Source organism: Cyanistes caeruleus, chromosome 14, assembly GCF_971803275.1.
Source record: "Cyanistes caeruleus chromosome 14, bCyaCae1.hap1.1, whole genome shotgun sequence".
In the NCBI taxonomy this organism is placed as follows: domain Eukaryota; kingdom Metazoa; phylum Chordata; class Aves; order Passeriformes; family Paridae; genus Cyanistes; species Cyanistes caeruleus.
The window spans coordinates 403,411-415,286 of NC_141714.1; the positions used below are offsets into that span (position 1 = coordinate 403,411).

Here is an 11,876-nt window from a genome sequence, read left to right on the forward strand (position 1 = left end):
ATGTAAAGACCCATTCAGAGATGCCAGGTTCAGCTGGCCTGTGGCTTAGTGTGCCTCATTTCACATGTCCAGTTTCAAGGGCCACTAAAAGAGGCTCATGTTTGCCTTGCAACCCACAAGTGCTGTAGGTATTTCCAGGAGAAGAGGGAAAACATCGCTGTCCTGTGGTGTGGTAGAAATGCCACCACAACTGTGATTGTGTGAGCAAAGCCAGCCAGTGCTTTTTGGGGCAGCAGCAGCAGCTGAGAGTGTGGCAGAGCGGGTTTGATACTCTTTTTAGAATCCTGCAAACGTTGTTCCCGAAACAACCCACAGCGTTGCAAATGTGCCCGAAGAAAATGCAAAGAGAACTGGGGTGTGAAAATCAAAGACTCTTTATCTGTAGAAGAAAAGGAACAAGAATGAACTACACCACATATTTACACTGTAAGAATATTGGTAACAACAACAACAACAACAAACTATAGAACCTATTTACCTGAGAACAGCTCTAACAAAGCTCTATGAAACGTATTTACAGGCAACTTAAACAAACTCTAAAACTTCTATCCTGAACACAACAACTGTAAAACGTATGTACAGCAGGGTGGCATCTGTGTCTGTGATGTCCCTAAGTCCTGGAAGAAAAACAAGTTGCACGGTCAGTGCAGTCAGGCACGGAAGGGTGTTCCATGTGCTGCCGGGCTGGGACACTGGCCCAGTGGGACTCTGCTGCCAGAAGGGAGCCTGGCTGGGGGCTGTGGCCCAGGCACTGGAACAGGGCTTGTGTGGCCCACAGCAAGCCCAGGCCAGGCCAGGGATGGCCAGCAGAATGCAGTGCATGGGCTAGCGTGTCCCTGAGCAGGAAGTGCCCAGCCCGGCCCCAGGCTGGCAGCAGGGGCCCCACTCTGCCTGTGGGGAGCACCTGCCTGTTCTGCTGCTGGCATCGGTCTTCATCCCAAGACCATGTCTTCCTCCTTGTCTTTTAGATCAATATCCATCTCTTCAATATAATCTTTCGTTTCCACCTCCATCTCTTCCTCTGTCTCGTACATATCCACATCCATCTCTTCCTCTCCAGTATCCTCTCCGTCCACTTCCATGGCTTCTTCTCTATCAGTCTGTGTATCGACGTCCGTCTCCTCCTCTCCGTCTGTGCCAGCCTGCAGAGGTAGCAAAATTTCCCAGCCTGTCCCACAGAGCTCCAGCCCAGCCAGGCAGCTGCGGGGTGTCCGCCTCCGTGGAATAGTACCATACCTCTTTTGGAACAAATGCAGACATCCTGCAGGGATGGAGAGCAAAATCCAAGCGATGGGGAGCTTTGGGGACTGCTGGGGGAATCAGGGAGCAGGTGGCAACAAGGTGACAGGGGTAGGCTTGGAGCAGGGTGAATGAAGAGCGTGCTGGCACAAGGAGCCAAGGGTTGTGTTGTGGCCGTTGCTGGATGCTGGAAGTTCTAGCTGGAGCGTGCACTGTGACATCACCGCCAGGAGTTCAGGCCCAGGCTGAAGTGGACAACGGAGACCGTAGAATGAATGACGGAATCCCTGGGTGCTTGGGCTTGGAAGGGACCCTAAAGACCATCTTGTTCCAAGCGGAGCGATCTTCGCCCAGAATAGGTTGCTCAGAGCCCCGCTCCCAGCTGGCCTTGGATGTTGCCAAGGATGGAGCATCCCCAGCCTCTGTGCACAGCCCGGGCCAGTGGCCCAGCAGCCGGAGTGGAAAAGAGCAGCTTCATTAGATCCAACTTCAAGCTCACTCCTGCAGTTGAAAGGCTTCTCCTCTCTGTGCCCATCTTTCCTAGAGCTGCAGGGAGGCCTCGCCAGCCCCCTTCTCTTTCCAGGCTGAGCATCCCCAGCCCCACACGGACAGCAGTCCGATGCGTGGCAGTCAAGGCTAAAGGGTAGCAAATGGCTACATCAGGAAGTGAGAGATGGAAGCTTTTGGAGATGGAAGCTTTACCTCTAAATGTAGAAAAGAAAGAAAAGTGGAGGGGGAAATGGTGGGACTCTGGCTCTGTTCTAACTGGCGAAGATTTTCTTTTCTTCTTTTCTGTCGTGCTAACCCAAGTTTTGTTGTTTGAAAGGAGGTTTAGCAAAATATCCATCGTCTTCTCCACTGCTGAAACACTGAACAACACCTGGGCAGGCTGAGGATGCAGAGCAAAACCTGCAAATATCTACTGCTGATCGTGATCCTGGGGAATGCAGCTAAAGCCAGCCAAAAGCAATTTCTGGAAAGTCAAGCCTGCTTTACGTTTTCTGGAGATTGGTTGTGCAAACTTCACCAGTCATTTCTAAAAAAGGAAAAGAAACTCCAAGCAAAACAGAGAAAAACACAAAGAAACCAACCCAAAGAAACCAATCAAACAAACAGATAAAACACCCCCAATCAAACCAAAGGCAATGAGAAGTTAGGACTAGTTGTAAGGATATCACAGCAGGCGAATGGCTGCTTCCTACTTGGATCACCATCCAAAGCCACCTAGAACAACTTCTCCAAAACGTATCCAACAGGAGAAATGGAAAAAGTGATCCATGGCAGCTCTGCATTGTGGTGAAGGATGAGCATGCAGTGGTCCAGATGCAGCACTGCCCACCCTCCAGGCTGCTGTTTGCTCTGCTGAAAGACTCTTGCAGGACTGTGGCCCCTCTCCATGCAATGGAAATCATTGCCACAGCTCTCAGTTGAGGCACTGGCATTTCCAGAGCCAGATTCAGGCACAATCCTACTGCCTGCTGAGCCTCTGGGAAAGGTGCTGAGCATCTTCAGGCCTAGAAGCACAAAAGAGCTCAGGCTCTCCCCGAACTGGGTTTTCAGGGCAGCTTTCCATATCTCTGCAAGATTTCTTCATCCCTCAACACGTCTGACTTTATTATGTCCAACGATGCATTTGGGTTTCTTCCGTCCTCTTGTGTGCCCGTGAGTAACCTTCCACGTGGATGAAGGAGATTGTGTACAGGACAATTGATTGCGGCATTGCCATTTGGCTTCACTGTCACTCAGTTGAACACGGTCCTTATCTAAGAAGGACTTCCAAGAAATGGGTAGGAGTTTTGGCTGTGAGAGGAGCAGAAAGCACATTTTCTACAGCAAATTGCTAGCTGATGCACTTTCCTCCCTGCCAAAATAGTGATTGCCATTCATCTTCCTGGGAAGAATGTAAAGACCCATTCAGAGATGCCAGGTTCAGCTGGCCTGTGGCTTTGTGTGCCTCATTTCACATGTCCAATTTCAAGGGCCACTAAAAGAGGCTCATGTTTGCCTTGCAACCCACAAGTGCTGTAGGTATTTCCAGGAGAAGAGGGAAAACATCGCTGTCCTGTGGTGTGGTAGAAATGCCACCACAACTGTGATTGTGTGAGCAAAGCCAGCCAGTGCTTTTTGGGGCAGCAGCAGCAGCTGAGAGTGTGGCAGAGCGGTTTTGATACTCTTTTTAGAATCCTGCAAACGTTGTTCCCGAAACAACCCACAGCTTTGCAAATGTGCCTGAAGAAAATGCAAAGAGAACTGGGGTGTGAAAATCAAAGACTGTTTATCTGTAGAAGAAAAGGAACAAGAATGAACTACACCACATATTTACACTGTAAGAATATTGGTAACAACAACAACAACAACAAACTATAGAACCTATTTACCTGAGAACAGCTCTAACAAAACTCTATGAAACGTATTTACAGGCAACTTAAACAAACTCTAAAACCTCTATCCTGAACACAACAACTGTAAAACGTATGTACAGCAGGGTGGCATCTGTGTCTGTGATGTCCCTAAGTCCTGGAAGAAAAACAAGTAGCACGGTCAGTGCAGTCAGGCACGGAAGGGTGTTCCATGTGCTGCCGGGCTGGGACACTGGCCCAGTGGGACTCTGCTGCCAGAAGGGAGCCTGGCTGGGGGCTGTGGCCGAGGCACTGGAACAGGACTTGTGTGGCCCACAGCAAGCCCAGGCCAGGCCAGGGATGGCCAGCAGAATCCAGTGCATGGGCTAGCGTGTCCCTGAGCAAGAAGTGCCCAGCCCGGCCCCAGGCTGGCAGCAGGGGCCCCACTCTGCCTGTGGGGAGCACCTGCCTGTTCTGCTGCTGGCATCGGTCTTCATCCCAAGACCATGTCTTCCTCCTTGTCTTTTAGATCAATATCCATCTCTTCAATATAATCTTTCGTTTCCACCTCCATCTCTTCCTCTGTCTCGTACATATCCACATCCATCTCTTCCTCTCCAGTATCCTCTCCGTCCACTTCCATGGCTTCTTCTCTATCAGTCTGTGTATCGACGTCCGTCTCCTCCTCTCCGTCTGTGCCAGCCTGCAGAGGTAGCAAAATTTCCCAGCCTGTCCCACAGAGCTCCAGCCCAGCCAGGCAGCTGCGGGGTGTCCGCCTCCGTGGAATAGTACCATACCTCTTTTGGAACAAATGCAGACATCCTGCAGGGATGGAGAGCAAAATCCAAGCGATGGGGAGCTTTGGGGACTGCTGGGGGAATCAGGGAGCAGGTGGCAACAAGGTGACAGGGGTAGGCTTGGAGCAGGGTGAATGAAGAGCGTGCTGGCACAAGGAGCCAAGGGTTGTGTTGTGGCCGTTGCTGGATGCTGGAAGTTCTAGCTGGAGCGTGCACTGTGACATCACCGCCAGGAGTTCAGGCCCAGGCTGAAGTGGACAACGGAGACCGTAGAATGAATGATGGAATCCCTGGGTGCTTGGGCTTGGAAGGGACCCTAAAGACCATCTTGTTCCAAGCGGAGCGATCTTCCCCTAGAATAGGTTGCTCAGAGCCCCGCTCCCAGCTGGCCTTGGATGTTGCCAAGGATGGAGCATCCCCAGCCTCTGTGCACAGCCTGGGCCAGTGCCCCAGCAGCCGGAGTGGAAAAGAGCAGCTTCATTAGATCCAACTTCAAGCTCACTCCTGCAGTTGAAAGGCTTCTCCTCTCTGTGCCCATCTTTCCTAGAGCTGCAGGGAGGCCTCGCCAGCCCCCTTCTCTTTCCAGGCTGAGCATCCCCAGCCCCACACGGACAGCAGTCCGATGCGTGGCAGTCAAGGCTAAAGGGTAGCAAATGGCTACATCAGGAAGTGAGAGATGGAAGCTTTTGGAGATGGAAGCTTTACCTCTAAATGTAGAAAAGAAAGAAAAGTGGAGGGGGAAATGTGGGACTCTGGATCTGTTCTAACTGGCGAGGATTTTCTTTTCTTCTTTTCTGTCGTGCTAACCCAAGTTTTGTTGTTTGAAAGGAGGTTTAGCAAAATATCCATCGTCTTCTCCATTGCTGAAACACTGAACAACACCTGGGCAGGCTGAGGATGCAGAGCAAAACCTGCAAATATCTACTGCTGATCGTGATCCTGGGGAATGCAGCTAAAGCCAGCCAAAAGCAATTTCTGGAAAGTCAAGCCTGCTCTACGTTTTCTGGAGTTTGGTTGTGCCAACTTCACCAGTCATTTCTAAAAAAGGAAAAGAAACTCCAAGCAAAACAGAGAAAAACACAAAGAAACCAACCCAAAGAAACCAATCAAACAAACAGATAAAACACCCCCAATCAAACCAAAGGCAATGAGAAGTTAGGACTAGTTGTAAGGATATCACAGCAGGCGAATGGCTGCTTCCTACTTGGATCACCATCCAAAGCCACCTAGAACAACTTCTCCAAAACATATCCAACAGGAGAAATGGAAAAAGTGATCCATGGCAGCTCTGCATTGTGGTGAAGGATGAGCATGCAGTGGTCCAGATGCAGCACTGCCCACCCTCCAGGCTGCTGTTTGCTCTGCTGAAAGACTCTTGCAGGACTGTGGCCCCTCTCCATGCAATGGAAATCATTGCCACAGCTCTCAGTTGAGGCACTGGCATTTCCAGAGCCAGATTCAGGCACAATCCTACTGCCTGCTGAGCATCTGGGAAAGCTGCTGAGCATCTTCAGGCCTAGAAGCACAAAAGAGCTCAGGCTCTCCCCGAACTGGGTTTTCAGGGCAGCTTTCCATATCTCTGCAAGATTTCTTCATCCCTCAACACGTCTGACTTTATTATGTCCAACGATGCATTTGGGTTTCTTCCGTCCTCTTGTGTGCCCGTGGGTAACCTTCCACGTGGATGAAGGAGATTGTGTACAGGACAATTGATTGCGGCATTGCCATTTGGCTTCACTGTCACTCAGTTGAACACGGTCCTTATCTAAGAAGGACTTCCAAGAAATGGGTAGGAGTTTTGGCTGTGAGAGGAGCAGAAAGCACATTTTCTACAGCAAATTGCTAGCTGATGCACTTTCCTCCCTGCCAAAATAGTGATTGCCATTCATCTTCCTGGGAAGAATGTAAAGACCCATTCAGAGATGCCAGGTTCAGCTGGCCTGTGGCTTTGTGTACCTCATTTCACATGTCCAGTTTCAAGGGCCACTAAAAGAGGCTCATGTTTGCCTTGCTACCCACAAGTGCTGTAGGTATTTCCAGGAGAAGAGGGAAAACATCGCTGTCCTGTGGTGTGGTAGAAATGCCACCACAACTGTGATTGTGTGAGCAAAGCCAGCCAGTGCTTTTTGGGGCAGCAGCAGCAGCTGAGAGTGTGGCAGAGCGGTTTTGATACTCTTTTTAGAGTCCTGCAAACATTGTTCCCGAAACAACCTACAGCTTTGCAAATGTGCCCGAAGAAAATGCAAAGAGAACTGGGGTGTGAAAATCAAAGACTGTTTATCTGTAGAAGAAAAGGAACAAGAATGAACTACACCACATATTTACACTGTAAGAATATTGGTAACAACAACAACAACAACAACAACAACAACAAACTATAGAACCTATTTACCTGAGAACAGCTCTAACAAAACTCTATGAAACGTATTTACAGACAACTTAAACAAACTCTAAAACCTCTATCCTGAACACAACAACTGTAAAACGTATGTACAGCAGGGTGGCATCTGTGTCTGTGATGTCCCTAAGTCCTGGAAGAAAAACAAGTAGCACGGTCAGTGCAGTCAGGCACGGAAGGGTGTTCCATGTGCTGCCGGGCTGGGACACTGGCCCAGTGGGACTCTGCTGCCAGAAGGGAGCCTGGCTGGGGGCTGTGGCCCAGGCACTGGAACAGGACTTGTGTGGCCCACAGCAAGCCCAGGCCAGGCCAGGGATGGCCAGCAGAATCCAGTGCATGGGCTAGCGTGTCCCTGAGCAAGAAGTGCCCAGCCCGGCCCCAGGCTGGCAGCAGGGGCCCCACTCTGCCTGTGGGGAGCACCTGCCTGTTCTGCTGCTGGCATCGGTCTTCATCCCAAGACCATGTCTTCCTCCTTGTCTTTTAGATCAATATCCATCTCTTCAATATAATCTTTCGTTTCCACCTCCATCTCTTCCTCTGTCTCGTACATATCCACATCAATCTCTTCCTCTCCAGTATCCTCTCCGTCCACTTCCATGGCTTCTTCTCTATCAGTCTGTGTATCGACGTCCGTCTCCTCCTCTCCGTCTGTGCCAGCCTGCAGAGGTAGCAAAATTTCCCACCCTGTCCCACAGAGCTCCAGCCCAGCCAGGCAGCTGCGGGGTGTCCGCCTCCGTGGAATAGTCCCATACCTCTTTTGGAACAAATGCAGACATCCTGCAGGGATGGAGAGCAAAATCCAAGTGATGGGGAGCTTTGGGGACTGCTGGGGGAATCAGGGAGCAGGTGGCAACAAGGTGACAGGGGTAGGCTTGGAGCAGGGTGAATGAAGAGCGTGCTGGCACAAGGAGCCAAGGGTTGTGCTGTGGCCATTGCTGGATGCTGGAAGTTCTAGCTGGAGCGTGCACTGTGACATCACCGCCAGGAGTTCAGGCCCAGGCTGAAGTGGACAACGGAGACCGTAGAATGAATGATGGAATCCCTGGGTGCTTGGGCTTGGAAGGGACCCTAAAGACCATCTTGTTCCAAGCGGAGCGATCTTCCCCTAGAATAGGTTGGTCAGAGCCCCGCTCCCAGCTGGCCTTGGATGTTGCCAAGGATGGAGCATCCCCAGCCTCTGTGCACAGCCTGGGCCAGTGGCCCAGCAGCCGGAGTGGAAAAGAGCAGCTTCATTAGATCCAACTTCAAGCTCACTCCTGCAGTTGAAAGGCTTCTCCTCTCTGTGCCCATCTTTCCTAGAGCTGCAGGGAGGCCTCGCCAGCCCCCTTCTCTTTCCAGGCTGAGCATCCCCAGCCCCACACGGACAGCAGTCCGATGCGTGGCAGTCAAGGCTAAAGGGTAGCAAATGGCTACATCAGGAAGTGAGAGATGGAAGCTTTTGGAGATGGAAGCTTTACCTCTAAATGTAGAAAAGAAAGAAAAGTGGAGGGGGAAATGGTGGGACTCTGGCTCTGTTCTAACTGGCGAAGATTTTCTTTTCTTCTTTTCTGTCGTGCTAACCCAAGTTTTGTTGTTTGAAAGGAGGTTTAGCAAAATATCCATCGTCTTCTCCACTGCTGAAACACTGAACAACACCTGGGCAGGCTGAGGATGCAGAGCAAAACCTGCAAATATCTACTGCTGATCGTGATCCTGGGGAATGCAGCTAAAGCCAGCCAAAAGCAATTTCTGGAAAGTCAAGCCTGCTTTACGTTTTCTGGAGTTTGGTTGTGCCAACTTCACCAGTCATTTCTAAAAAAGGAAAAGAAACTCCAAGCAAAAGAGAGAAAAACACAAAGAAACCAACCCAAAGAAACCAATCAAACAAACAGATAAAACACCCCCAATCAAACCAAAGGCAATGAGAAGTTAGGACTAGTTGTAAGGATATCACAGCAGGCGAATGGCTGCTTCCTACTTGGATCACCATCCAAAGCCACCTAGAACAACTTCTCCAAAACATATCCAACAGCAGAAATGGAAAAAGTGATCCATGGCAGCTCTGCATTGTGGTGAAGGATGAGCATGCAGTGGTACAGATTGCCCACCCTCCAGGCTGCTGTTTGCTCTGCTGAAAGACTCTTGCAGGACTGTGGCCCCTCTCCATGCAATGGAAATCATTGCCACAGCTCTCAGTTGAGGCACTGGCATTTCCAGAGCCAGATTCAGGCACAATCCTACTGCCTGCTGAGCATCTGGGAAAGCTGCTGAGCATCTTCAGGCCTAGAAGCACAAAAGAGCTCAGGCTCTCCCCGAACTGGGTTTTCAGGGCAGCTTTCCATATCTCTGCAAGATTTCTTCATCCCTCAACACGTCTGACTTTATTATGTCCAACGATGCATTTGGGTTTCTTCCGTCCTCTTGTGTGCCCATGGGTAACCTTCCACGTGGATGAAGGAGATTGTGTACAGGACAATTGATTGCGGCATTGCCATTTGGCTTCACTGTCACTCAGTTGAACACGGTCCTTATCTAAGAAGGACTTCCAAGAAATGGGTAGGAGTTTTGGCTGTGAGAGGAGCAGAAAGCACATTTTCTACAGCAAATTGCTAGCTGATGCACTTTCCTCCCTGCCAAAATAGTGATTGCCATTCATCTTCCTGGGAAGAATGTAAAGACCCATTCAGAGATGCCAGGTTCAGCTGGCCTGTGGCTTTGTGTACCTCATTTCACATGTCCAATTTCAAGGGCCACTAAAAGAGGCTCATGTTTGCCTTGCTACCCACAAGTGCTGTAGGTATTTCCAGGAGAAGAGGGAAAACATCGCTGTCCTGTGGTGTGGTAGAAATGCCACCACAACTGTGATTGTGTGAGCAAAGCCAGCCAGTGCTTTTTGGGGCAGCAGCAGCAGCTGAGAGTGTGGCAGAGCGGTTTTGATACTCTTTTTAGAGTCCTGCAAACATTGTTCCCGAAACAACCTACAGCTTTGCAAATGTGCCCGAAGAAAATGCAAAGAGAACTGGGGTGTGAAAATCAAAGACTGTTTATCTGTAGAAGAAAAGGAACAAGAATGAACTACACCACATATTTACACTGTAAGAATATTGGTAACAACAACAACAACAAACTATAGAACCTATTTACCTGAGAACAGCTCTAACAAAACTCTATGAAACGTATTTACAGACAACTTAAACAAACTCTAAAACCTCTATCCTGAACACAACAACTGTAAAACGTATGTACAGCAGGGTGGCATCTGTGTCTGTGATGTCCCTAAGTCCTGGAAGAAAAACAAGTAGCACGGTCAGTGCAGTCAGGCACGGAAGGGTTGTTCCATGTGCTGCCGGGCTGGGACACTGGCCCAGTGGGACTCTGCTGCCAGAAGGGAGCCTGGCTGGGGGCTGTGGCCCAGGCACTGGAACAGGACTTGTGTGGCCCACAGCAAGCCCAGGCCAGGCCAGGGATGGCCAGCAGAATCCAGTGCATGGGCTAGCGTGTCCCTGAGCAGGAAGTGCCCAGCCCGGCCCCAGGCTGGCAGCAGGGGCCCCACTCTGCCTGTGGGGAGCACCTGCCTGTTCTGCTGCTGGCATCGGTCTTCATCCCAAGACCATGTCTTCCTCCTTGTCTTTTAGATCAATATCCATCTCTTCAATATAATCTTTCGTTTCCACCTCCATCTCTTCCTCTGTCTCGTACATATCCACATCCATCTCTTCCTCTCCGGTATCCTCTCCGTCCACTTCCATGGCTTCTTCTCTATCAGTCTGTGTATCGACGTCCGTCTCCTCCTCTCGGTCTGTGCCAGCCTGCAGAGGTAGCAAAATTTCCCACCCTGTCCCACAGAGCTCCAGCCCAGCCAGGCAGCTGCGGGGTGTCCGCCTCCGTGGAATAGTACCATACCTCTTTTGGAACAAATGCAGACATCCTGCAGGGATGGAGAGCAAAATCCAAGCGATGGGGAGCTTTGGGGACTGCTGGGGGAATCAGGGAGCAGGTGGCAACAAGGTGACAGGGGTAGGCTTGGAGCAGGGTGAATGAAGAGCGTGCTGGCACAAGGAGCCAAGGGTTGTGTTGTGGCCGTTGCTGGATGCTGGAAGTTCTAGCTGGAGCGTGCACTGTGACATCACCGCCAGGAGTTCAGGCCCAGGCTGAAGTGGACAACGGAGACCGTAGAATGAATGACGGAATCCCTGGGTGCTTGGGCTTGGAAGGGACCCTAAAGACCATCTTGTTCCAAGCGGAGCAATCTTCGCCCAGAATAGGTTGCTCAGAGCCCCGCTCCCAGCTGGCCTTGGATGTTGCCAAGGATGGAGCATCCCCAGCCTCTGTGCACAGCCCGGGCCAGTGCCCCAGCAGCCGGAGTGGAAAAGAGCAGCTTCATTAGATCCAACTTCAAGCTCACTCCTGCAGCTGAAAGGCTTCTCCTCTCTGTGCCCATCTTTCCTAGAGCTGCAGGGAGGCCTCGACAGCCCCCTTCTCTTTCCAGGCTGAGCATCCCCAGCCCCACACGGACAGCAGTCCGATGCGTGGCAGTCAAGGCTAAAGGGTAGCAAATGGCTACATCAGGAAGTGAGAGATGGAAGCTTTTGGAGATGGAAGCTTTACCTCTAAATGTAGAAAAGAAAGAGAAGTGGAGGGGGAAATGGTGGGACTCTGGCTCTGTTCTAACTGGCGAAGATTTTCTTTTCTTCTTTTCTGTCATGCTAACCCAAGTTTTGTTGTTTGAAAGGAGGTTTAGCAAAATATCCATCGTCTTCTCCACTGCTGAAATACTGAACAACACCTGGGCAGGCTGAGGATGCAGAGCAAAACCTGCAAATATCTACTGCTGATCGTGATCCTGGGGAATGCAGCTAAAGCCAGCCAAAAGCAATTTCTGGAAAGTCAAGCCTGCTTTACGTTTTCTGGAGTTTGGTTGTGCCAACTTCACCAGTCATTTCTAAAAAAGGAAAAGAAACTCCAAGCAAAAGAGAGAAAAACACAAAGAAACCAACCCAAAGAAACCAATCAAACAAACAGATAAAACACCCCCAATCAAACCAAAGGCAATGAGAAGTTAGGACTAGTTGTAAGGATATCACAGCAGGCGAATGGCTGCTTCCTACTTGGATCACCATCCAA

General features: G+C 50.4%; 1 long non-coding RNA gene across 1 annotated transcript; it reads right to left on the reverse strand.

Annotated features, from left to right (window-relative positions):
- Window positions 1–358: 358 nt before the first annotated feature.
- Window positions 359–6,906, reverse strand: LOC147650474 (uncharacterized). The gene is made up of 5 exons (XR_015276231.1): window positions 4,376–6,906; window positions 4,048–4,281; window positions 1,237–3,756; window positions 909–1,142; window positions 359–617 (listed from the first exon to the last, which is right to left on the reverse strand). It is a non-coding gene; the product is annotated as an uncharacterized LOC147650474 (long non-coding RNA).
- Window positions 6,907–11,876: the final 4,970 nt, after the last annotated feature.